Source organism: Talpa europaea (assembly GCF_964194135.1).
Source record: "Talpa europaea genome assembly, chromosome: 3".
Taxonomy (NCBI): Eukaryota; Metazoa; Chordata; class Mammalia; order Eulipotyphla; family Talpidae; genus Talpa; species Talpa europaea.
Window position 1 is genome coordinate 33,576,412 of NC_140069.1, and position 18,609 is coordinate 33,595,020.

The following is an 18,609-nucleotide window of genomic DNA, read 5'->3' on the forward strand; positions in this document are numbered from 1 at the left end:
TATGTGCATTTGAGGATAAAAGAGGCGAGAGACAGCACCACTATAGCATCAATTACAATGACAAACGTGGCTCTTAAAATGTTTAACAGGAAATATGAACCCGGGTTCATGAATAGCTACAACTTCAGCTTTGAAGCAATTCACCCACTTTTCCTTCATACATACTGACTAAAATTAGGTAACACCACACTTGAACTGTTGACAAATCTGAGAGCAGATCAATTGTTACATAAAGTTCACAGAGACTATAACGTCACCTTTTACATTTACAGACTGAAAAAGAATGATCACCTTGTGTTAGACTTAAGTTAGGTAAAAGCCAGATCTCACTACCCTCAAGAGCTTATAATGAGTCAACAGATGACAGAAGATTTGAAATATTGATGCAAAACAAACTCTATTCAGAAAGAGAGAGAAAGGAGTTCACTCAAAGTCACCCAAAAATGGTCTTGGTGGAGGGTGTGGTGTGAGGGGTGCAGTGTGGTAACAGACACTGGAATGGTGAGAGCCTTACCTCTAAATAATATGTAATGTTGTAAATTCATGTTTCCTCAATAAAAATAAATAAATAAAATTATCCCCCCAAATGCAGGAAAACAAATAGGAAAATGTTATTAAGGAAGGCGTATATAATCCAGCTCATCTGAATTGCTATCCCCTCCAATTACTGGAAGATTAAAAGGCTTGTAGTAAGGAGCCTGAAGGATTGAATCAACTGAAGCTCCAAGGTAAGAAGTCAAAGAACAGAGGAAACTGTAAATGTACTGATCTCCACATGCAAAATATGATTACCCTACTCTGCTGTTAGAAATGAGGGTGAGTTTGGGTGGTTTTAGGAGATACTAGAAGCAGGAGGCCTATAAAGTCCACCTTCTATTTCTGGACTTCACCTCTTTTTCCACAGGAGACTCTCAACAAACCATGTACCTAGAGATGAGGCCAAATGCTAAATTTAAATGTGCCTCAGTGTCCTTTCAAAAAGCTCTCTGGACAGCTGGGCCGAGCACTTGGCTCAGACTCACGGTTCAAGAGGAATCTCTGGATCCATTTGTCTCCATCTTAGCCACAGCTGCTCACCAAAAGCAGAACCGGAGTTACAGTGCATGAGGACCTGGGAAGTAGAGACAGAGCCTCCATCACTAGGAAGCTGGGACTTTAGACCCATGAGTGCCTCATTTTGATCAAACAAATCAGCTGCACTTTCCCCCTGAAGAGAGGACAGAAGTTAGGGGTAAAAGAGATGGGGTGTAAAAGATATAGTGATGGAAGGGAGTGGCGCTGAAGACATTGCTTCACATGGAGAACACACTTAGGTGCCCAGTTCCATGGGAAGCTGTGTTCTGTGAGGGCTGAGAAGGAGAAGGGTGGAAGTAAAACATGGTTCTTGTTCTCCAAAGGTCTCAGATCTAGCAGGAAAATGAGCTCTAACCATAACATAATGCAATGTAATAGCACTTCATGTGTTTATAAACTGTCTCACACAGGAAATCCAAAGAAGGTGTCACTATTTCTGCTACAAGTGTGAAGTGGTGGTTAGAAATGGCTAGAGACATGAGAAAGGTATTGAAAGATATAAAGTATCTGTATCAAGTTATTGAGATGACAGAACATGCCAATAAAGGAAAAGAGGGAAGAAGGAGAATGCTTCTTAGTTAGGCTAAGGAGATGTGAAATTACATGACCTGTGTGGTCAATATTCTGGCTGGAGATCTAGGGAGTGAGGAAGCACAAGAGGAGGTATGTGGAAATGATTCAAAAGGGTGTGTTGTTGAAATTAAGGAAGGGCCTTGAGTGAGCTGATAAAAAAATTAAGGTATATCTTTGATGATGATAAGAACCAGGGAAGATGTTAAAGATGAGAAATGAGATGATTTCTCTGTGTTTGCCAGAGATTATTCTGGCAAGGATGGATTGGAAGAGGTAAAGTAAAGCTAGAAAAATCAGCTAGGAGGCTAATGTAGCTGCAAAGGGTACGAACTGGAAAAGTGGGTATCTGGGTATCTGGGTCCAACAATGCTCAATATACACTAAGGTTATTTGCAAAGTAGGGGCCCCAATAAATATTTTTGGAATAATTTCACAATTCGTTCAAAAAAGACATTAAATTTATCTTTATGGGGAAAAAAGTTTATTGGTCTTTTTACTTTATTTTTTTTTAAGTATGTGTGTGTAGTGGGAACAGAGCTACACCATTATCTTCTCTATGCTTAGAGCTTCCAAAGGTCCTAATCAGTGATGAAATCTGTTGCTTAGGCAACTTAATGTACTAGTGCCATCAATTTAGATAAGGAAGGAAAGAACAGGACAAATTTCAGGGGAAAAGGTTTAGATTGGGGATTTTAGATGTTGTGGTGACAGAGGAATTCTAAGTGGTGATGTCCAGTAACATCTGGCAGCTGGGAGTTGGGGCAGGTCACAGAGACAAATAAACCTGCCTAACATCTATCGTGTATTTACAAAGTATCTTCACATGCATTATTGTTCAGAATGACGCGTCTAGAAAATGGAAGGTAATGGCAAACACCTGAAAACGGGGAAGCTTTTTCCTTGATTGTTTAATGTTATTTTGACTTGTTTTAATTTTTATGTTGGAAAGATTTTAGGATTTTATAGGCAGTTGTATATCAGCCAGTCATTCAAAGAGATGCCAATCACAGTGTCCTTGTCATTTTTATTAACAGTATGTGTTTATGAATTTTCTGGTTATAGTTTCTTTTGCAGTTGGAGGCCACAGAAAAATGGCTGGTCAACTAACAAAGGGCTCAAATCACACAGTACATGTTACATAGTATTCAACCAATATTGGTTGAATTAAAATTTGTGAGATGATAATGATGCTTGTCTTGCATAGCACTCTCTTCAGCTGAATTCAAGCTGTGAACTTCAGCTTTCCCTTCTAAATGAGACTCTAACCAGCATGTTATAAAAATAAGTGGGAAACAAGTGCGTTTTTTTCCTCCAAACACGTATTGCAATATGCGTGTTATGATTTTTAGTTTTCTTGTAGAACATGTAGACTCATTAACAGAATGGTCAAGCATACCTTCTGCTGACTTTATTTTGTTTAGAATGTATGCAAATATCATTGAAATTTGACTTTAGTGATTCATACAGAATTCTATGATTTCATTTAAAAATGGGACACATTGAGTTACACTACTAATAACAAATAAGTGAACATTTTTTGACAAGTTCTATAATAAACACTATATATTAATTATCCTGATTTGACTATGAAGTGGGTATTTTTATTAGACTTAATTTTCATATGTAAAACACTAAGGTACAGAGAAATTAATATGCCCAAGATCATACATTAAGTCACAGGAGGAGTTAAGATTAAAACCAGTGACAGGGCCTCCAGATCCCATGCTTTTAATCCACAAAAAAGCCTTGCATTATTGCATTCCTTACTTACCATAAGGGAAAATTCTCTTTTTGATCAAACCTAGTCCAAATGAAAGTCCAACCAAATTTGGATTTTTCTCATAAGGACAACTTCAATGTCTTTTTTAATTGTGCTCTATCAAATTATTATTTGGCTCTCTTCATGCTTCGTGTATTAATCTAGAAATAGTAAAAATTGTGACACATTAATAATTGTACCATTATAATTGTGACACAGTATATCAGAAAATTTATATGTTGATACATGTAAAGTGCTATGATCTAGGATAATAGTTTCTACCTAGCCTCTTAATTTACTACCTACAACTAATTTATTTCTTTTATGAATACACTCCATTACTGGGAAGGAAGAAGTGAAACCCATCATGGAAAACATCATAGAGAGAATGATATTTGAGATAGTTTGAAGGCAAGAACTACAAGAAGCATAGACCTGAAAGTAGAGCATGAAGGAGACTATAGAATTGTAAGGAAGGATTAAGTGTATAGATAACAAAGTATATAGTTATAGAAGTAGGGTTTGCTCAGGGAAAGACCCAAAAATCAACATGGTTCAAAGATAGGTGGGTTGACAGAGCTGTGATAATTGTTAAAATGAAAACAAAAGTATACTGGTTGGTAAATAACTGCCTCCTGGACTTCCAATGTGCTGCCCAAACTTTGCAGCCTGAAGGGCCCTGTGACCTGCACGCTCAAGCCATTCTCTCCATGCAGCAAGGAGAGGGTGAGGCCTCGCTGACTAATGCCTGTACTCTTATGATTGGTCAGTATCCAATGGGTTATTGAAAAAATTGAATATCACCCCTTAATATAATATCACCCCTTAATATAAGTATAAACTGTGTGATTTCACTTTATATTTCTAATTACTTGACATTTAGGTTAGCACCAAAGTGATGTAAAGCTGACTTTATGCCTTTAATACCTTCATTTGAATCTTTCAACTTGGACAAAAAGATGATTCTTGATGTTGTTTTTAATAGTCTTTTCTAGAAGTTAGTAATGCAAGAAGCCACAGCAGAACTTGGAAAACATACAAGTAACTTGCCTATTGTTTTCTGTACATGAAGGTGTGATCACTGTAAAAATGTTATAAGATGGTTAAAATAATTCCAGAATTAAATACTATTAACATTTTCTTAGGGATCTTTCTAGGTTATTTTAATGTCACCTGTGGTATAGAATGTGTGTGTGTGTGCACATGTGATCCCATGATTTGTATTTGTTGTTCATATGAATTGCTTTTCAGTTGAAGTTCCTATTCCATAATTCTGCAATTTTCCTACTTAACAATATATCTCAGACATTTTTATACATCAGTACATACAGATTTACTCCATCTTAAAAACTACTGCATAGATTTCTGCCTGGAATATGTATCATAATTTTTATGAACTTTTAAGTCATTTCCAAATTTTTACTATTGTCAGTAGTGTTACAGGTAATATCCTTGAACATATATCTTTGCATATTATAAAGGTTTTTCTGTGAAATTGATTCTTTGAGCACAAAAGTAACTCACGCTAATTGTTTTCAAATATAAATTGTCATTAATGTGCAAAAAATACATGTTTAATTATCTGAATCCTTTATAACCATCTCTGAAAGCTTTATATATCCCTCAAGCAGAAAAAATAAGTAGAAGATATAATTGTCCCCTGTCTAGACTGAGGCAATGATGGTGACATTTGTTCTCAATTATTAATTAAACATACATGAAACCCTTTCGATGAGCAGGTGATATGGTTATTATTAGATGTGTTGCTTGTTTACAACAAGGGCATATTTAGAGTCTGAGATCAAAGTTCTAAAACTGATTTCAAAACAGTAGCATTAATTGTGCAAAGGCCTGCAACTTTGGGGAAGCAATTGGGAGAGAATGAAAGTGAACTAAACTACAACAAAGTCACATCATTCCGTCATTACTCTAAATCCACCATTTGTACCATTACATTGGTGATGGTAGGAATGCAAAATAAAATGAAACAGAAAACAAGACATCTTTCATGCTATTTTGTCAAAGAAGATGTGCCCTCCTCATCCTAAAAATGCTTAGGTTGTCATTCATTCATTAATTCATTCACTTAGCTTGTATTCACCAATTACTATATGCCAAGTTCAGTGCACACACCTTACTAATTCCAGAAATATATCTGGGAGCTTTTTGTGTTTGAATCTTAGTTCAGAGTCATATTTCCATTGGATTCCTTCCTTTGTTGCAAATATCCAAATCCTGTTCATAATTTAAGACTCAAGTTAAGCCCTAGCCTAACAAAATTAGTTATCTTATGTTTCACGACAGGCAGTAAATGAAGTACTGGGTGTAAAAAGAATTAAAAAGTAGTGTTTTCACTCAATGGCGAACATTAATAAAAATTGATGAACCTAACAAGGACACTATAGAAGTAGAGAGAAGTTTACCCAATCCATTATGAGTTGTGGGTATAGATCAGGGGATGTCTTAGAAGAACTTACACTCAATAGCAGTCTTGAAAGATTAGGAAGAATCTGTCAATTGAAGGAACCAGAAATTCGCTGAGGTCATCCTGAACAGAGACACAGGCTGGATGAATAGCAAAGCATATGAGAGGAATTACAAAGGATGCAGTGTTGCAAGAGATCATACATGAGGAGGTAGATGGTATGTAAGATAGTCATAAGGAAATTAACCAAACAATATGGAACTACTGGCAAGTTTGGTTAGGAAAATGATGAGACCAAAATTGAATTTGAATTTAGATGCATTCTTCTATCCATTGTGAGAGGATGTGATGAAGTGCACAGTCCAGAGGACTGGGTTAACATTACAGTGAAGTGGTGCTTGCAATGAGTAAGTGTAGGTAGTTGTAAATATGAAGGAACTAATTCAAAGCTATTTAGGAGTTCAAGTACACAGAACTTGGTGATTATTCCTACATGTGAGCTAAGGGAAAGGAAAGACTCAAGAATTAGTCCTCAAGTCACAATTTCTATTTTGGGGCAAGTGATGTGCTCTGAACTGAATCTGGAATTACAGGAAGAAGCAGCAGGTCTGAGGTGGGGGGGAGTAATAAGTTCCATGGTACGTATTTCCCAGTCCATTTTTGTTTGATCTCCTGACTTGTTAACACAGGACTGAAAGCAGTGCATGGAACAATAGCTGCTATAGGATGACCAGGTGGAGGTAACCAGAAGATTATGAGCACCATATCAGAGCTGAAGAGACAGGTTGCAGTTTTGTTGACATTATACCACTGGTAATACAGAGCATGATACCACCTCTGTATGGTAGTCAATGTCCTAAAGTTGGATTCACGTAAGGAACAGCAGGAAATTGAAGAAATGTGAGTTAATGGCAGAAGCTTGAGGATTGTCAGCCTTTAAGGAAAGAACATGGTAATATTGATGGAAAAGGCCAAGAATCAGGTCAGAGCCATATAAGCTACATAAGACAGAGTGACAGAGTGACAGAGTATTGGGCCATGAATCTAGAGTTGAAAATTTCAAGATGAAAGGAGTAAGAAACCTTGTCATATGCAACAGAAACATAACTTCCACTGGACATTACAGTTAGGATCTTTCTTCAAGAGTATTTTCAGGGGGATGGTTGTAGTAAAAACTAGAGTTTAGTCAATGAAGAGGTGAATAGAACGCAGAAGAAATCACAAGCTCCAACACTCAAGAACAAGAAGGACAGGAAAGAGGAGAGGCAGGTATAAGAAATGTGTATGAGGATTTTTGCCAGGATACAGGATATTTATTTACTTTTTTTATTATTGTTTCTCTAATAGAGAAATGAAGCTGGAAGTCCAACATAGAGAGGATAATTAATGGAGAAAATCATAAAAGGAAGTAAAAAGGACCTCACCATACCAATGGGAAGGGAAAGGGCATTTAATTCAGAGATTAATTGTGTACATATGAATAAATGTATAGACAAAGAAGGCAGAGTTGAGGGAGAACAACTGTAATGAGCTAATGAGCTCATTTCTCTTTTCAAAGTAGGATATGTTCCATAAAATAGTTCAAGGAACTCTATACCCATGTATCCTGCTATGGCATTATTTTCTAAATTATTTTTTCGAGATGCTTTAGAACTACCTTTTATTTCTACTTGCATGCACGTGTGCACGCGCGCGCACACACACACACACACAGAGAAATACAATTTTTAATACATAATTTACTTCCTTCAAAATTTGATATTGGTGCACACTGGATAGCACGTATGCAAAAAGTAGGCTTACTCCATTGATAAAAATCAAAAATGAATTCAACAGTAAAATCAAGCACTCCAGAATATCACATAATAAATAAGATTATGAAATTATAAAAAGGAAAGAAATTAAGAATCAGTGTCTTTCTTCAGCTCATCAAAAAGAGAAATGATCAGAGAAAAGAGGCTTTAATTCTTTGCAATTTCTACTATTAACAAAAGGGTTTGAGAGAGCAAGAGAGAAAAGAAAAATACAAACATACATATATACATATATACATATATACATATATAATTTTCTTACCCTTGGAGTCCTCCACAATAGCCCCCAAGGTGCTTGGTATATGTCAGGAATCAATAAATGCTTGATATAAACAATGATAATGGAGCTGCATATATATAACACATGGAAACACTAAACCCTTAATAATAACATTATCACTAATAATGAAGAACTTCTGAAAATTAGAAATTACTAAAATAAGAAGTGGAGCAGCTCTCTAGTGACATTTTGTACCCATATGAAAGGCCACATGAAAATTCCTTCCTAACCCCTAAGGCCTCTGGGTGTTTTGACAGGCTTTAGGATGGTGTCCCCAAGTGCCTTCTCCTGGATGCCAGATCTGCCTACTTTCAGATTCCTACTCTGTTGTGCAAAGCCCAGTGGGAAGTAAGGCCAGACTTATTTGGCTTCAGTTCAATTTCCACATCTATAGATAGCCATAAAACCCAAGTCAAATCTAAGGAAGTGGGATATTTTGTAAACAGGAAATCAGAATTGCCACTTGTCCTGGTTTCACCCCAGTGGTGGAAGCAAATATAGTGATCCCCTTGCATCAAAACAAAAATTCTCCCTAAAAGCTCCACTCTACATCTTCGGAGATCTGCCTGGATTCTGCCAGAAATCTGCACTGCTGAGTCAGAGCATTCTCTGCTTTCTCCTTCCTTTTTTACCCATTCTTTTTAAGGGACTGACAAATATTGTGTGTGTGTGTGTCTTTTATTTCTTTTTATTTCATTTTTAAAAATTTCTTAAACTATTGTTCATTTTTGTACAGTATTTGATTTTCCCTTCAAATGTAATCCTCATAAATCTTCCACAACCACATCACCTATGTTCTTACTTCCCCTGTTTTGCCCTCTCTCCCTCCCTTCCCCTGCTGTATGTTTCAGATTTGTAATTTGCCTTCTTGGTTGTCCTTTTTTTCCCCTGACCCTTTGTTCAGTTTCCCTATATTCCTCCTATAAATGAAATCATCTGATGTTTTTCTTCTTCATTCTGACTTATTTTACTGAGTATTATCCCTTCCAGCTCCATCCATGTTGCTACAAATGGCACGAGTTTATCTTTTTGATTGCTTCATAGTATTCCATTATGTATACATGCACATTTTCTTGATCCAGTTATCTGCTTTTGGGCATTTAGGTTGTTTCCATATCTTAGCTATTGCAAATAGTGCTAAAATAAACATGGGAGTGTAGGTTTCCTTTCAAACTAATGTTTTTGTATCATTTGGGTAGATTCCTAGGTGTGTAATTGCTGGGTCATATGGTAGCTCCATTTTTAATAAATGAGAGTCCTCCACACAGCTTTCCATAGTAGTTGAACCAGTTTGCATTCCAAACAGCAGTGTAACAGTGTTCCTTTTTCTCTATCTCCTCTCCAGCATTTGTTTTTGGCAGTGTTTTTTGATATGGGCCTTTCTCAATAGTGTGAGATAGTATCTCATTGTGGTTTTGATTTGCATTTCCCTGATGATAAAGATGTTAAGCACTTTGTTACATAACTCTTGGCCATTTGCATTTCCTCTTTGTAAGTGTCCTTTTAGCTCTTCTGTCCATTTTTTGGACTGGGTTGTTTGCTTTGTGTTTTGTTGAGTTGTGCAAGCTCTTTGTAGATCTTTGAAATCAGTCCCTTATCAGTTGTATACAGTGCAAATATTTTCTCCCAATAAGTAGGGTATCTCTTCATTTTGTTTATTGTCTCTTTTGCTGTACAGAGCTTTTTAGTTTGATGTGGGATTGACAAGTATTAACATGTTCAGGCACATTTTGTTCCTGAGACATTCCTGCTCATTAAATCTGGAATAACACATAATACTGTAGAATTTACTTCAAAGTTGCTAAGTGACTAGATTCTTAAATACTCCTATAACAAACAAGAATGATGGCAGCGTTAGCTAATGCAATGTATAATCTATAACTAAATCAATATCTTGTTTACCTTAAACTTACACAATATCATATGTCAATCATATCTCAATAAAACAAAGATTTGCTAGCATTGCATTTAAAATGAAGTCAGTTTTATGAAGCTTCAGGCAACTTTCAGCTAATAAAGTGATGGAAGCTTGTCTAGTAAATTTCTTTTCTGTAGTTACAAAGTCCACAGTCATGAATTTTTGCTTAGACTTTTTCTCTGCTGGCTATTCTTAATGCTCTGAATATAGGTTCTCTATCAGCTTCCTTGGTTGTAGTCAACCTCTCCTCTTCACAACACCACTACTTCTAATACTTGTTCAAATACTGAGTCAGGGGAAAAGACTGGAAGATTGAAGACATTTCTGCGTAAACACCTCTTTCTCAGGAAGAAGAAACATTTGCAGATATGTTTAATTGATGATTATTTAGTGTCTGCTCTCTGATAAACAGGTAGGGATCAAATATGCAAGAAAGGAAACATACTGAAAACTAAAATAAGAAATTCTAATTATAAAAAGCAGTTCTCTTATGTAGCACAATTAATCTAGATAATCTGTGATGAAAGTGTACAAGAGAAAGAATACAAGATGTTGAAAAAAAAATGTATCACAGTTTTCCTCATTAGAAAAGCCCAAAACAGAACACTTAGAATTCTTGGAACCCACAGTTCTAGAAACTGATTCTACTAAAATAAAAAATGTAATAATACAAGGATATTTATTACAACCAAATTCCTAGCAAGAAACTACTGGAAATGACGTCAGTGCCCATCAGTGGAGGATGGTTGGATAAAGTTTATTTCCATACATAGGATACTACATAGAATTTGCAAGATCTAGAAAGATATTAAAAATGTAATGTCAATTTTAGAAAAAGGAGTTGAACAGTAGCATTTATAATATGATCCCAGTTTTTCCTTAAATCAGATGAAATTTTGGGGGGCCTTCCTTGTGGTACACTTAAAATCTCAGTGCGATCAAGCTTTCACCAGCCATTGCAGCCTGAGTTCCATCCCTGGCCATGGAAATAACCCACATGTCTAGACAGATCTTTCCTGTCTCTCCTGCTGCCTCCCTCAGCAATGTCTATCAGTAGATTGGCCTGGTCTACTCCCCATTCTGTCTCTGGTGAATCCTCTCACTCCTGCCCCTGTACCTCTGGCGTACACCCCAGTTCTTGTATGCATAAATAAAAAAAACCCTAAAAAAATGAAAATTTTGTATGTGTTTCTATTTGTCTATGATTTAATATAGATTAAATAAAATATATTGACAGAACAGATACCAAACTGTTCACATTGGTTATGTTGGTTGGGCAGTTGGAAGGTTAAAACATCTGAATTGTTAATGTTTATAAGAATTCATTATATTTGTAACTTTAAAAATAAAAACACCTAAAACTTTCAAGATACCTCAACCTCATTCAGACTCACCACTTTCCAAGGAATTAATCTGAGTAGGGTTAAGGATAAATGTATGATTTTTGTGACATGAAATAATTATAGACCATTACACCGCTTCTACCTTCTGGAAACAGTTCATGTTCATTTTTTTTTTTTTCCATTTATGAAGGCATTTGTTCTACTACTCTATACCTCTTGGCACATTATGAAATCCTAACAGATATTGATCCATCTTGAAGATCCACATGAAATTTAAAGAAGTAGCATTTCTGTTTACTTCCCTTCTGACCACTGTCCTTTGATAATATTTAAATCATATATTCTTTCTATAAGGAGCAAAAGTTTAATTTTTTTTAATAGGGCCCTGTCTGCTTGCAACTTGGTATGTATTAAATTCAGAAAAGTTATCCTGAGAGTCAAAAAAGAAAAATTAGGCCATTCTCCGATCCATTAATGATTTGTGAACTCTAAATCATTCCCAGGTATCAGGTATTTCTTTTCAAAATGTTTAATTTGGACAAAAAATATTAAGGAAATTGAAAATGATCTACTGAATTAGTGCATTAAAACAATTCCTCATGATTTCCCCTCTGTCATTTTCATGGTCGACTTGTCATTTTTATGAAATGCCAGGACTCTAATGGATTGACTGACATGGTTGGCATCTTACTGAAGGTATGACTTAAAATAGTCAGATGCAAACTGAGAGAAGTTTCCTAAGATACTGGGATCCAGAGCTAGAAAACTTGAGAAAATTTTTTAAAAACTTTATTTAAACTTTCTAAATATAAAATTGAGGAATGCTTCCAAGGCAGAAAAATAAATTCCTTCTTAAAAATATATATATATTTTATTACAATTAAAAATTGTGAACTGAAAGGCTAATACCATCTTAGCCCTCATTTTCTAAAATTATATTCTAATTGTTAAACACTTAGGCTCAGGAGCTTACCGTGTGCTCCAGTATATTAATTCTTCATCACAATAGTGTGCATATAGAAAGTGTTCAATAAATATTGGTTGAAAGGAAAACAGAATTCTATAAAACTATTTTATGACTTAGGCATGACATTTTAATATCCAGCTGAATTAATATAGCTGCAAAATTAATGCTAGAAAGAAGAAACTTTGAAACTCAACAGTCTTGATGCTGAGAATTTAATGCACACACACGCACACCCCTTTATAAACTTTGTCATAAAATAAAACCAATAGAAAATATTAAGTAGTATAAATATCCTTTAAATGAGTACAGTGAAAAAGTGTGATAATGATGGTTTTTTAAAAGTTTCTATAAATCAATACATTGAGGAAAGAATGAAAAGAGAACAAGTGTTATTGATTTCATCATTAATTTTTTTTAAGTTATTATTACATGTGATATAGTATAGGCTAGGTTTGTCTGTTCCAAACTATGGTGAGTCAAAGGGTGCTCAGTGGTTAGCTATCTGGGGTCCGTGCACCCTTCACATCTGTCTTCCAGAGTTCTCTAGGAGCAGAATGTACTGCTTAATTTTTTGAAGAAACAGTCTTTTTCTCCTCCTTCTGCTTTTCCCTTTCTACCAATCAATTTGCCCCTTCTTCCCACTGTGTATGTACTCATAAGTATTCCTTTCTGAGCTGCCTGAAACATCTCCTTTTTGGTTTTTCTTCTTCCTACTGGAGCAGCTGTGTTTCTCAGACTTGCTGGAGACCGGCAGACAGAACAGTGAATAAATCCATGTCTGGGAGCACCTACTCCTGTCCACAATTCTAAATTCATAATCTTTCGTCCTTAGCACTAACATGGAAAGCAAAGTGGTTTCTCTTTGAGTCAGGTTGCATGACTAATATGAATCTAGAACTTCTTTCAACTCCTTTGATTTGATGTTTGATTTACCCCCTTCTTGGCAGAATGAAGCTTTCTCAATTGTTTTCAAGAAATTTGTCGAAATTTCTGAAAGTATGCCTTAAACATCTGCCCCACCAAGAAGAGGCAACAAAAAACCAGCCTGATCAGTAGATGGTAAATGAATCTGAAACATACGGATTAAATTTCCCTTAAAACACACAAGGGTTTAAAAATTAAGCAGAAAATTACTGAGTAAAATATTTTTTGTCAAATCCCAAATGTTTGAAAAATAGTTCAAGATGTTTGTTGAACCTGAAATGGGCCCGAGTTACCCATCCATATTTAATTCAAGTAAAATAATTCTTACCAGCTGAATGCTCAGAGTGAGTAGACTTGATAAGAAAAAAATCAACAGCTCATTATAGAAGTAACATTAAAAATTTTTAACTTTTTATTTTTCTCCACTTTTATTGAGATGTAATTGACACATAACATCTTGTAAGTTTAAGGTGTACAAAATGTTGATTTGATACATTTATGTATTGCAAACCGATTACCACCCCATTGCTAGCTAACACCTGCATCATGCCACATAATTGCCATCCCTGTTTTCTGGCGGAACATTTAGATCTACTCTTTTTAAAGTGTGATCATTCCTCTGAATCATACAGTGTTGTATACCAATGCTAACTAAAAAAAAAAAAAAATCATTCAAATTGAAAACAGGTTACCTTCATGAAAGAATTTCTAGGAAGATGTCATGACTCTCTTCTGGACTGTCCAGCACCCAGATCACACTCTAGAGTGTTTTTCTAATTCGATTTTTTTCTTGAAGATACAAACAAGAATAAGAGGAAGAAATAAAACCTGACAACTTTGAAAAGTTGAAGTCATTATGCAAATATAATGTATTATTTTTGTTATCAACTCCCCCGCCCAATAATTTCATCAGGATTTTCAGTGGAATTAAATCATTTTCTTAGTAATATTTCTGCTTTCCCTAATATCTATCTACCTCACAACAACAAAAGTATTTATGTTTTATAGTTACAACTTTGCAGCTTTTTTTTTTTAGTGTATATCATTTAGGCTTTTGAGTCTGTGCAAATTATAATCATTACATACTTTTCTATGCTCTATCTCTATATATCTTCTTGTCTGATTTTCAAAGAAACCCACAATTGGGGCCTCCCTGGTGGCACAAGGGGTTCAGACACAGCACTATGAAGCTATTCGCAACCACTGCACCACTGCACCACGAGTTCAATCCCCGCCAGGGAGATAACCCACAAGCTGTAGCAGATCTCTCCTGACTCGCCCGCTGCTCCCCTCAGCAGTGTATTTCAGTCAGTCTGCCTGTTCTGTTCCCCACTCTGTCTCTGGTGAATCCTCTCACCCCCCACACCTCTGTCCTCTACCCCAGCTCTTGTTTGCATAAATAAATAAATCTTTTTTAAAAAAGAAATCCACAATTTAGGCAGAACCTCTTGCTCCTTTCATGCCACACACTCTCCCTGAGTGCTATCAAGAAGGGTAAAAATTTTGGACCTCCCCGGTGGCGCCGCGGTTGAGTGCTGGGTTGCAAAGCTGCCTGCAGCCTCTGCAGCGGTGGTTCGATCCCCGGCTGCTCCCCAGCCACTGGCGGAGGGTCCGACATGGCGCACAGACCTCTCCTGCCGCCCGCTGCTCCCCTCAGCAGTGTACTTCAGTCCTTCTGCCTGCTCTGCAACCCGCTCTGGCTCTGGTGAATTCTCTCATCCTCCCGCACTTCTGACTGTACCCAGTGCTTGTATAAATAAATTAAATTTAAAAAAAAAGGGTAAAAATGTCAACAACCTGATGCCCTCCCTCCCCTTGCATGCTGAGTGCTCATGGTTTCTAATCACTCCCATCAGTCCCAAAACCCCACTTGAGTTTCTGACTCATGTACCCAATTTTCTACTGACATTTCTATGGGGCTATCCTCTAAGAACTGAAAACTCAATATCTGAATACTTGTCTTTTTCCCCATCACATCAGGTTTGTTTTCAAATTCTTGGAATAACCTAAGTGAGTCTTTTACCTGGTATCCTGGACTCCTCTATTTTTTGAAGATTTTACTTCTCAAGTATTTCTTTGTTCTTCTCCATCCTCTTTATTCCATCATACCCCCAAAAGACTCCCAATCCCCTCTTTAACTCTGCCTTTCATAGAATCATTCAGGTGAATTATTTCATATCTAAATATGACCATCGCACCTTCAGAAGTTTCTTCATTGTCTCCAGAATTAAGTTCAAGTTCCTTAATGAGGGATGTAAGATTGTCTACAAGTCATCCTATACCCTTCCAGAATTTTGCCCTAGTCAGATTAATGAGAATTGATCAGTGTTGTTTTATCTCATTGTTTGACGCTTTTTATGCCCTGGTGATATCAAATTACTTGAGTCCCTTAAAAGGGCACTGTTTCCTAATGTACTTTTCCCCCAGAACTTGCTCACTCCCATTATAAGTGGAGATTCTAAGTCTTAGTTCACTGTCACCGCTCTTGAAAGTTTCAGTTTCCACAACCAGAGGAGATGAATTTTCTCCTATGCTTCCACAAACTTAGACTCATCGTTACAAATAAACACAGGCCATGCTGTTTACAAGCTTTACTTAAGTGTCTGCACTGTCTGCAGTCTTTCTATTTCAGCGTGTTGCAGTTTTTAGGCCATGTGTACATGACTGCAGATTGAATGAAGTCAAGAGACTAGAACGCAGGTATTTCAACCTTTTTTCTTTTCATTCGTTCCAACTTGATGTCTCTAACGCTGATTCTATCTACTTCAAAACCCAAATAAGTGCTGCAATTTTGGTAGGACAGAAATCACTAGTCTGAAATGTTACATTTTCATAGTTTGATACCATACACAATAAGTAGAATTTTAAATGAAAATTGATTGATGTGGTAAAGTGTTCATATTCTGCCCGCTATTTTCACAGTTCTGGATCCAAAAATCATTATAATAAAGTTTCTACTTTAGCATTCATCAAAACTATAAAAGAAATGTTGCCATTCATGGATATATTAGTGCAACAGGGTCCAATGCTGCTTTCAAAGACTATTTTCTAATACAGAGATATTTTATAGTCAGGCAATCATCTTGTTAAACATTTCCTATAAAATTTTAAAAATCATTACCTGGAAGTCTATCACTGTGGCACTAATCACACCTCTACAATTAAGCTTATTTCAACCCTTTCACCGTAATCCTTTTTCTTTAATCAAGGGTTTATTATTGGACTGTTAATGTGAAAGTTGAAATAAAAAATCTTAGCCCAAGAATGAATTCTAATAGGAGCAGTTATAGAAAACCCTGAGAAATTCTAATATTTTTCTATGAAATTTATGTTACGAAGTGGGTTTAATTCTCCCTCCCCTTTGGTTCCCCCTTAGAATGATTTGCCTAACTTAAGGGAAACTGAAATTTTTCCTCATGTCTTTAGGGATATATATCCTTTATCTACTGCATTTGGATTTTCCTTGGGATGAACACAAAAGCTCAGTTATTTTATTAAGCTGGAGGGAACAAATACAATTGTCCTGGGCATGTTTTCTATCTTTTCTACATCACTATATCTTTTCTACATCACTAAATAAAAGAGCAGTTATGACTTCTGTATGGACAAAGGATCCAAAAGTAATTTTATATTGTGAAATGAATCAACCAGCTTTTATATATCCCAAGAGCTTCACTAATGGAGAGGACTTTTAAGTTCAAGGACAGCATGCATCTTAATAACAAGTTAGTCAAATTCTGACTTTAAAACGAGCTAATTTGATATAAAACTTTAAACTTATAGGTTTACAGTAAACTAATATGTTTGATTGCATTTGTGACACAAAAATCCTGTGAATAATCACCCCAAACCTCTATCGCTTGAGTCTCTCTTCTCCCTCCCACCACCACCTCAGTTAAAGTTTCAGGCACTTCACTTTGGTTATTATTTAACAATCACCCCATGTCATCTCTTGCCCCTTCTATCAGTTTTCTCATGACAAATGCTGAAGTTTCTCCTCAAATTAGAACCCTCAATAGTTTCGTTTATTTTGTTATATTAAGAATAAGAATAAAATCCTTTACATGAGAGATAGGCATTATTGTTTGCATTGTCCTACATCAGTTCCCATCTCAATTTTCTCTTATACACCTCCCCAGAGAGCAGGAAAAGCTAAATAGTCACTTATCTAGCCTTTTTTACACTTGCAGCTAAGGAGGAGCATGTGACAGTTTTATGACCATGAGGTATAATTAAAATATACTGAGGAATGAAAAGACTTGTAGCTATACTGGTATTGCCACCTTTTCTTCACTCCTGCTTGCCTTATATTGGCTGTGATGCCTTGGACTTCAGAAACCATCTTGTAACCTTGAGACTATGAGAGTGAAAGAGGAAAGGCAATTCACCAGCCATAGATGGAGGAAAACCAGAATAAATCAGGGATCCAGTGTCATCAATGATTAGCTGAACCATGTCGGTAACTGCCTTTTCAAACTACTGATAAAGGATCTTTTATTACTTGAAATCAAAAAATTTTGCTTACAAAAATTCACGGCTTGCAATGTCTTCCACAAATTGTCCACCTTCCGGTGGCACCAAAGTTCTCTGAATTTCTAAAATATTCCTTCCTACTTTAGTAACTCCCTACCACACCACCCAATCCTCTACTCACAGACTGTACCAATGAGTTCCTTTTTGGTCTTTAGATCTCAGTATCTTTTTCCAAGAGACTTTCCTAAACTAGATCATAACTTCTTGTTACATTCTCTTATAACTGCCAGCAATTGACTTTCTTGGCATATGCTATTTTGTGAGTACATATTTATTCATGAGTGTTTAATAATTTTTTTAAAGGCTATAAGATCTGTTAGGATAGAAACTCTGTGGCGTTTGTCTGCTTACTTTTTAGCAAACTGCATAACTCAGATAATTCAGTTATGTAAAGGAAGGAACAAAGAAAGCAATTTATGAGAACTAAAATCACTTTAAACTAGGTCGTGTCTTTGATTTTGTAGCTATCCATCTCATACATTAAAAAAAGAATAGCCTAAAAGCTAACAGTGATTTGAAATCAGTAAGAAAGCATCACATTGTGCTTGTTGCAAAAGCATTAAGAGAAGCATCCTGTTTCTTCATTATTTTAATTTTCTTTTACCTCACTTAAGTTTGTCTTTATTTTTAAAAAATGTTGAGTTCAAGTATTATACTATAGCTTTGTATGAGTAATCAGTCTTGACATTGAATTTCATGGCTTGCTAAGGTTCCAATAGACCTCCAGAAGTTCATGCCTGGCTTATTAAGGTCCGTGAAACTCTGAAATTATATAGGAAATTTTGTATGTGTATTTTTTCAGGTAGAGAGTCAAATTTTTTTTTAAGATTTATTTATTTATTTATACAAGCACTGGGTACAGTCAGAAGCATGGGAGGGTAAGAGAATTCACCAGAGTCGGAGCAGGGAGCAGAGCAGGAAGAAGGGCCAAAGTACACTGCTGAGGGGAGCAGGGGGTGGCAGGAGAGGTCTGTGCGCCATGTGGGACCCTCCTCCGGT